At 37.2% G+C, this 9,220-nt stretch overlaps 2 long non-coding RNA genes across 3 annotated transcripts; one reads left to right on the forward strand and one right to left on the reverse strand.

Moving 5' to 3' along the window:
• The first annotated feature begins 1,235 nt into the window (after positions 1 to 1,235).
• Positions 1,236 to 4,497, forward strand: LOC132029313 (uncharacterized). Of its 2 annotated transcripts, XR_009407768.1 has the most exons (4): positions 1,236 to 1,292; positions 1,354 to 1,428; positions 3,993 to 4,065; positions 4,159 to 4,497. It is a non-coding gene; the product is annotated as an uncharacterized LOC132029313 (long non-coding RNA). The 2 variants fall into 2 exon arrangements; XR_009407769.1 differs by lacking the exon at positions 3,993 to 4,065 and having other exon boundaries at positions 4,159 to 4,494.
• Positions 4,498 to 5,358: 861 nt separating this feature from the next.
• On the reverse strand, positions 5,359 to 7,513 carry LOC132031148 (uncharacterized). The gene is made up of 2 exons (XR_009408175.1): positions 6,554 to 7,513; positions 5,359 to 5,623 (listed from the first exon to the last, which is right to left on the reverse strand). It is a non-coding gene; the product is annotated as an uncharacterized LOC132031148 (long non-coding RNA).
• Between the last annotated feature and the right edge of the window lie 1,707 nt (positions 7,514 to 9,220).

Genomic DNA, 9,220 nt, shown 5'->3' on the forward strand with positions numbered 1-9,220 from the left:
GGATCAGTTATTCCTAAAGACCCACACAAAAAAAGAAGAAGCAGGAGTCGGATCCGACCGTATGGGTTGAGGAGAGGGCTTGTAGTTCCTATGTAAGTGATAATTTTATTATTTAAGTAATTATATATAAGTTTAATTATGATATATTCGTTATATACTAAGTTTCATTTTTTAATATACAGACGCAATTTATGGATGATGTGGACCAGTACAGCCAAACTCAGCCTGAGCATCCGAGCCGTCCTCCACCGGAATTAGAGATAGATTTTTGGTGTAGAGCAGTTGGGGGAGTACAAAAGGGTAGAGCGTACGGTTTACGCCCAAGGAACAACTTAAGTCACCTTCGGTCAGGATTGCGAGGTGAAGGATCTTCTTGACAAGCCGAGGGAGTTGATGGTGTTCAGGTCGCAGCTATGGCGCAGCAAATTGCTGAACTTAATAGGAAATTAGCTGAGACTGAGGCAAAAAGAGTTGAGGAAAGTAACACCATGAAAGCGAGCTTTGAATAGCTCATGGCACAAGTTAAAAGCCACATTGCATGTGAAAAATTTGGTGTGTCCCCCTTCTCCCGCTGTCACGACCCAGCCCCGTAGGCCGTGACTAGTGCCCGAATTGGGAACCCGAACATACTTATCCAATTCGAATCACATATAGATAGCATATACTGGCACAATGGTCACACGCTGCCTTAAATTATGTCAAACTGTCTCAAACGCATTTCAACACAACCATATACATATACATATATATATATATATATATATATATATATATATATATATATATATATATATCAAAAGCCGACAAGGCTATCAAATGGCACAACGGCCCCAAAACATATACGAATGCACTAGGGGTGGGCATAAATACCGAAAACCGAAAAACCGAACCGAACCGAATGAATTCGGTTTTTCGGTTTTCGGTTTTTCGATTTTTCGGTTCGGTTCTGGTTTTTTAAAATAGCAAATTCGGTGTTCGGTTTCGGATTTTCGGTTGTTCGGTTTTTCGGTTTAACCGAAAATTTATTATAATATTTTTTTAACCAATATATAATATAAGTTTACAAATCAGTGAATCACAATTCACAACAGATATGAGATATCCAACTATCCAAGCCCAAATTCATTGTCCAAGCCCAAATTCATTATCCATTAAATCAAGTAAACAACATTCAAGTTTCAACCCTAGTCCAGTGAGTCCACTGTCCACTGCTTCAGCCTTCAGAGTTCAGACCTTCTTCACGCCATTTCCTCTTCTTCACGCCATTTCCTCAATCCTCTTCACTGCTGACTGTTTCACGCCATTTCCTCTTCACTGCTGACTGCTTCACGCCATTTCCTCTTCTTCCACAAGACTTCACGCCATTTCCTCTTCTTCCACAAGACCACAACTGCTTGACTGCTTCAGCTCTTCCACAAGACGCATAAGGTAGTTTTATTTCCTTCTTATAATTTCTCATTTTTAGGCTCCCACAAACCAATATCTTTACATTCTTAATTTCTTATTCAGACGAAATTTCAATTCCCCCAAGTTTTAACTTTTACAAGATGGTAGTGACAATTTTCCCAAGTTTGTAATCTCAATAAATTCCCTCAATATATCGTAGAGAAATGGGTATGTCAATATATAAGTTTGTAAAAATGCTATGTTATTTTTTCAGATTTGTTGTGGTATTTTGCTGTGGTATTTTTTCAGATTTGTTAAATTTTCTTAAATTATCAGTGGGTTAGGACTTAGGATAATTTCTTGCATATTTGCTGCTCTACTATTATAGAGCTTTATCTTATAGTTTCTCTTTTTAATTTTTTATAGATGGCGGATGAAACTAGATTAAGTTTGGCTGGTTCAACTGATACCGTAACTAATACAGATGATAGTAATGACAACTCAGTTGACACGGAGCCCCAGGTAACAAAGAAAAGAAAGAATATGAAATCTAGATCAGATGTTTGGGAGCACTATGATAAGGTCGTTGTAAATGGTGTTGTTAAAGCAAAGTGTAGACATTGTAAAAATCTTTATGCAGCTAATACATCTGTAAATGGAACAACGGGATTGAGACAACATATAGCTTTGAGGTGCCTACCATATAAAGCCAAGAGTGAAACTAGCACTCGGAAAAAGATAAATTTTGCATCTACGGATGAGCATGAGCCGCGTTGGGAATTTGATCAACAATTAATTAGGAGGGCTTTAGTTGAGATGATAATTATAGATGAACTACCATTTAGCTTTGTAGAAAAGGAAGGCTTCAAGAAGTTTATGCAAGTAGCCCAACCTTTATTTCAAGTTCCTTCCCGTAGAACAGTAACAAGGGATTGTTATGGACGTTACGATGAATTGAGACTAGATTTGAAGAAGTCTTTTAGAGAAGCAAAAGCAAAAATTTGCCTTACCACTGACACATGGACATCGTTGCAAAGAATTAATTATATGTGTTTGACTGCTCACTATATTGATAGAGATTGGGTTTTGCATAAAAAAATATTGAATTTTTGCCCTATCACTAGTCATAAGGGTGAGCATATGGCAGAGGCTATTGGCACTTGTTTGCTTTATTGGAACTTGGATCAAATTTTTACTGTTACTGTTGATAATGCTTCTTCCAACGATGTTACAGTTAGAGAATTGTCTAAACAGTTAAATAATTGGGAAACTAATATAATGGATGGTAAGCATCTTCATGTGAGGTGTATGGCTCACATACTTAATCTAATTGTGCAAGAAGGTTTGAAGGAAATTCATGCTTCACAAACGTGTTAGGCAAATGGTAAGGTATGTTAGATCATCTTCGGCAAGAGGAGCTCACTTTAAGAAATGTTGTGAAGTTCAAAAGGTGGAATGTTCTAAATCATTAGAGCTAGATGTGCCTACTAGGTGGAATTCCACCTACTTAATGTTGGATACAGCACAACACTTTGAGAAGGCCTTTGATAGGTTTGATTTTTTTGATGAGAATTTTAAAACTTATCTTGCTACTCATGTTTGTGAAGATGGAAGTGTTGCAGGTCCTGTCGCATGTGATGATTGGGCGAATGTAAGGAATGTGGTAAAGTTTCTTGAAAGATTTCATGATCTCACCGTAAAGGTTTCAGGTTCACATTACGTTACTTCTAATGTTCATTTTGAGGATATATGTGAGCTTGATGCACATTTGAAAGTCTGTTTAGAAAGTGAAGATGTTAGTTTATGTATAATGGCTGAGCGAATGAGACAAAAGTTCAAAAAGTATTGGGGAGATCCCGAAAAGATGAACAAAATGATTTTTTATTGCTTCCGTGTTGGATCCTCGTAATAAATTTGTGTATGTTAACTTTGGGCTTGAAGAGCTATTTGGTGAGGAAGTAGGAAAGAAAGTAAGCGAAGGAGTGTATGATTATATGAAATCTTTGTTTGGAGAGTATCTAAAAAATTATTCAAGAGAATTTCATCATAAATCATCTCCATCTACATCTTCTTCATCTCAATGCTCATCTGATGTATCTTCTAATTCTGACACCTCTTTGAAAAAAAAAAAGCTTTGAGAGCTAAGCTTCACTTGAAAAAACAAAAAAGAAGATTCTCAAATCAATGGGTGCTAAATCGGAGTTGGATAGATACATTAGTGAAGATCAAGAACTTGAAGATGAACGTGTTGAGTTTTCGATCTTAGATTGGTGGAAAGTAAATGCTCCTAGATTTCCCGTTCTTTCAGAGTTGGCTCGTGATGTATTGGCTATTCCGGTTTCTAGTGTGGCATCGGAATGTGCATTTAGTACCGGTGGGCGTATTCTTGATCCATTTAGAAGTTCATTAACTCCTAAGTATGTGCAATCTCTTATTTGTTCTCAAGATTGGCTTAGAGAAGAGACTAAACCCGTTAGTGTGGAAGAAAGTTTGGAGTATCTTGAGAAACTTGAACTTGGTAAGGTTTTATATATTTTTGTGTGTTTTAGTGCAAAAATCATATTCTTATTTATGTTGTATGACACATTTGATTAAATTATCTTTAGAGATGGCAAATAGTGGAAGAGATCCTCGCATTGTTGATGTTTGATTGCAATTTGTTATTTTTTGCTACTAGTGGTAAGTTCAATATTTTATTTTGTAGTTTTGTTCTTTTATCCCGAAAGTTATATTCTAACTTTTGGTTTTATCTTACTTCTTATCATGTTCAAGTTCGACCATGCCTCCTAAAGCTCGTTCACATGTTTGGGAATACTTTGCGATAGTTCAAGACAATGAAGAAGGGCGTAAAGTAAGGTGCTTGACATGCGGTATGATACTTAAATATAATCCAAAAGTGATCGGCACAAGTTCCTTGTTGAAGCATATTGAGAAATGTCTTGAGCGTCAACAAGAGAGGCAAATTCGCCTTCAAATTTAAGCTTATGTTTTGAATTTGGTGAATTTCGGACCAAATTGTGATTGCTAGTATTGTGTTAAGACGATGGATTTAAGACTTAGTTCGTGACAGCTAATGTTTTGTATTTGGATCTAGATTTTAAGAAATTTGTGTTGTTTGGATGCTACTTGTTTTAAACTTATGTTATTTCATTTGTGTTGCTCGTTTTTACTGTGTGCGCTGTTTTGCTGCATGTTGTTACAGGTTTCCTCTGTTAAGTGTTAAGGTACTGATTTTGTGCGTAAACTATGCTTTGGTGGTCGCCGGGCAGTTGGCTGGCCGGCATCGGGCGTTGGCCGGGCAAAGGTAGTCTTGGCGGCTGGCATGGTATCGTTCTGTTCTTGGCCGGTCATGCATGGCAGAAGGCTTGTCTTGGCCGCACGGTTTCTTCTGTTTGGCTTGCCGTACTTGTTTGGCTAGTTGTGTCCACATATATCATATATGTTCTCTCTCGAGGAAGCAACAAACAATTTTGTGTCCACATATATGATGCAATCAACATGTAGCCGAAGTACAAAGATACCGTATACGGGCTTTGTGATCTCAAGCTTTGTGAAGAAATAGTCGTGGACTTGATGTGGTCCATGGATGTCTCTGTCAAAGGAACTTCTTCTCTGTGTCATTTTATATAAAAGTACTGATAATGTACTTATAATAATTGAGAATTATTAATTGACAGGCATTTGGATATGAATTAGTTACTTGAATAAGGTAGTATTTGCCAAATAGAATGCTGCATAAAGATCTCCACCACCAAAGGTAGTCGACTAGTCGGCAAAGAGGACTTAACCAATGACAAAAAACCGAATTAAAAAACCGAAACCGAACCGAACCAAACTTCAAAACACCGTACCGAACCGAACTAATTCGGTGCGGTGTTTGGTTTTCACTTTAAAAAAACCGAAACCGAAATACCGAACCGAACTTTGAAAAAACCGAACCGAACAACCGAACGCCCACCCCTAAATGCACGCCGACAAGGCTGCCATAGCGAATAGGATTATACAGACACATCCGAACAGAAGTAGGCACACACACCCACAAATACATCTACAGACCTCTAAACAGACCACAAAAACATATGGCGGGACAGGGCCCCGCCGTACCCCTGAACCAAATATATACATATGTAACAAACGAACATATATACCAAAATGTAGGCTCTGAAATGAGAAGAGCACTCCGAACAGCAAAAGAGGGTGTCCTAAACTGGTGGATCACCAAACTGTGCGTCTGTACCTGCGGGCATGAAACGCAGCCCCCGAAGAAAGGGGGTCAGTACGAAATATGTACTGAGTATGCAAAGCAGAAGCTACAGAAACAATTCTGAGGCATAAACAAAATAGTAGCACAGAAAATAAGTACAAATCCCATATATCAAAATGTTTAATTTAACAAAATATAAGTCATGCATAGGGTACAGAAGAATATGGTCGCCCGCCCGTCAATGGCGCCATAACACAGCATAACACCAGAAAGATTTCAAATCTCCGTACCCCCGTCACATATCATAACGCAGCGTAGCGCCGTACACAAAGATACACCAAAATAAGTGGAATGCGCCCTCTAACGAGTAGCTCGGTAAATCATAAACACAGCATAACACCGGAGTATATCATGATGCGCACGACAACAGAACCGGCCCGGGAACCGGCGAAAGATATAACAGAACGCACGAGCGGAGTCATGAGTAACCATATGCATAAAATCGTTATCATAGACCCAAATATAAGTAAATGACCATACTTGAAATTCGAAATGAAAATCATACCAAATTCTTTCAAAAGTCGTCCAATTTACATAAAGGAAAGCCGCGGGACCCGCGGACGGGTATTGACCCGAGTCGGGCTCGCCTATGGAAAACATACTTATCATATGCCATACAAATTCTTACAAAAATATCGGAACAACCCGAGCCTTTCTGTGAAGGATACGATATTCATAATTACGGAATTCTTTAAAACAACTTTTTGTACAAAATTTGGAAATCAATTCTTTGGGAGACATAATGGTTCATATTTCATCACATCATACATAAGAATGCCAAGAAATAGATATAAGGATCATAACGTACTCGGATTTCGAATTTAGAATTTTACTCGAGGCTCGGGATATAGCCTATTGAAAACTAAGGCATGCCAAAAGAACGAAGGGTGGAGCTTTACATACCTCGTACGCACTCCAAGCTAGCCAATCTAAAGTTAATCCCAATCTATGCCTCGGGCTCCCCAAGGTCTACAAATACGCCAATGAATATCAAACATTAGCCATAGGTACTTAAGCCATTTATCCCAAACTAATTCTAAATTCTACAGAAATTTGGGCAGCATTTCCCCTGTAAATAGGCCAACCCGAGAATTTAACTCGTCCAATATCAACAACAACAACAACAATAACCAACCTAGCAACATCGATAACCAATTCGAAAGGCAATATAGCAATAGTAACTCTCTTTTACATCATTCAACTACTTTCCAAATATTCAAATCAACGGCTTACTTTCAAGCCAACCTCAACACTTATACATTCAAATACTAACCCAAACCCATACTAACAACATTCAATAACACTTTAAACAATTTACATAATATTTCCAACAATCCCACATTTTCTCCAACTTGGCCGAAAACAGCCCCTAAACCGAGAACCTCACTATAACACACCTTCCGACTTTCGGATCATGTTTTGCACCAATAATCCCTACTATAACGATATCATTTCCATAAATATACAAATTTCATCAAATGCACAATAAGCCTCAAATCAGCCCGCAACAATTCACCATATCATTTTGGGACATTAAACTTTCATTTCCAAACTAGAATTCATAACGACAACAACTAAAACACCAAGCGATATTAACTCATTCTTTGCTACAAATTGGAGGCTATATACACGGCCATACACCCATATACACATTTAGATGGTTCTAATTTATTTCTTCACCCTACAACAATCAAACATGCTACATGAAACTAATTCATCAACTCAATACCACACAACACACACACCTCCCACGGCTGACACACCCATTACACAACCCACTTCCAACATACAATATTTCACCAATTTCCTCCATATTAACATACTACAACATGAATAAAATGTTCACAACTCATAAAACAAGAGAATTTCCTTACCTTTCCTCTTTACTCCACAACTAGGCTAGGGTTTGAAATCCACAAAATTGATGGCTTGATCGCTCCAACAACGCTTCCACGTTACTTAGGGACCTTTAATTAGTGGGTTTGAACCAAAGAAAAAATTTTGGAAGGCTTGGAATGATCTTGGTTTTTTTCTTCCTCTTGGCCGTGAGCTTCTTGTTGAAGTTCTTCAACTTGTGGTTTTATTTTGCTAAGTGAATAATGAAGAAAGATGACTTAAAAGTCATCCTTTTAAGACCCACAAAATATCTCTCCTTGTTTATGGCCCACACATGTGTTGGACCAATTAAAATTGGCCACACAATGTGTGGGACCACTCCCATATACACGGCCACCATGGCCTTTTTGGGCAAGATTTTTTTTTTAATTTCCAAATTTATGAATTATGGTCCCAAATTTTCCTAAGTGTTCAACGTCAACAATTTCATGTATAACTTATGTCTCAAAATAAAGTCAAATGGTCAAAAGCCCCGACTTCAAATCCCGGAATGGTCCTGGCTCTAACTTGTCATAATTAATCCGGGTTGTCGCAATGTATAAAAATACGGGATATAACACCCGCCCCTCCCCAAAAGATGATGATGACGGTGATTACGTAGCCTGGACACCGGATGATCAGTTGTAGTAGTTTGGATTTAATACTGGACTTATGTTAAAAATAGTTAATGGTACTTTTGGTTGAATATGTAAATATTTCTGAACTTTGAAGGTCTATTCAGATCGTATTTGATGTGTTTAGATAGTGTTTGATGTGTTTTATTATTACTTAGGGTGATTTTATATATGTGTTGTAGCTCTTTTAGAATTGATTTGGAGCATTTTAATGCTAGTTTTTGTTAAATTTTTGGTACTCGGTTTACGTGTGTGTGTGGTTGCAGAAAATGCATGAATTGCATGCACGAAATTTTCCAGAAAACTGACTCAGTCCGTCGATTTTCTGAAAATTAATTCTTAAATTTTATGAAAAAACCGACACACTGTATTGATTTTTTATTTAAAATAAAAAAATTTAAATAAAAAACTGACGCAGTGCATCGGTTTTTCATAAATATATATTGTTTTTATATAAGATCAAAAATCGGTTTTTTAATTTTTTAATTTTTTTAAAATTATTGGATAAAACCCGACGGACCACGTAACCGACGCAGTCCGTCGGAAAGAACCGGCTCAGTCCGTCGGAAAGAACCGACGTGGTCCGTCGGTTTCTAAAAAGCGAGGCTATGTAAACCGAAGGACTGTAAACGGTCGGTTTCCCATCGGTTTCATTAAAAAAATCGACGCGGTCCGTCGGTTTTCGTCATCAGTTTTTCTCCTTTTTTTAGTAGTGAAAAGAAAAGAAATATATTTTTTAGAAACGGAGTAAAAAGAAAATAAGACAAACAAATTGAATTAGCTAGAGGAGTGTATTTTATTTTGAAGAAAACTTACCTACCGATATTCTTTAGAAAACCTGATGATCTAAAAATAAATTCATTAATAGTTAAAGCCGTAAATTATGTTTGTTAATTGATAACCGTGATTTATGTTTTATTTATTTATTTCATAAGTAATAAGGTTCAAACAAAGGTCTCTTATTTTCATATTGATCATGTTGGCAAGATTTAGTTTGCTCCGTTTGACTTTGTTATTTAAGCGATATATTTTATTTTGGCAGAATACATAAATAGGCCCT

Source organism: Lycium ferocissimum, chromosome 9 (genome assembly GCF_029784015.1).
Source record: "Lycium ferocissimum isolate CSIRO_LF1 chromosome 9, AGI_CSIRO_Lferr_CH_V1, whole genome shotgun sequence".
In the NCBI taxonomy this organism is placed as follows: domain Eukaryota; kingdom Viridiplantae; phylum Streptophyta; class Magnoliopsida; order Solanales; family Solanaceae; genus Lycium; species Lycium ferocissimum.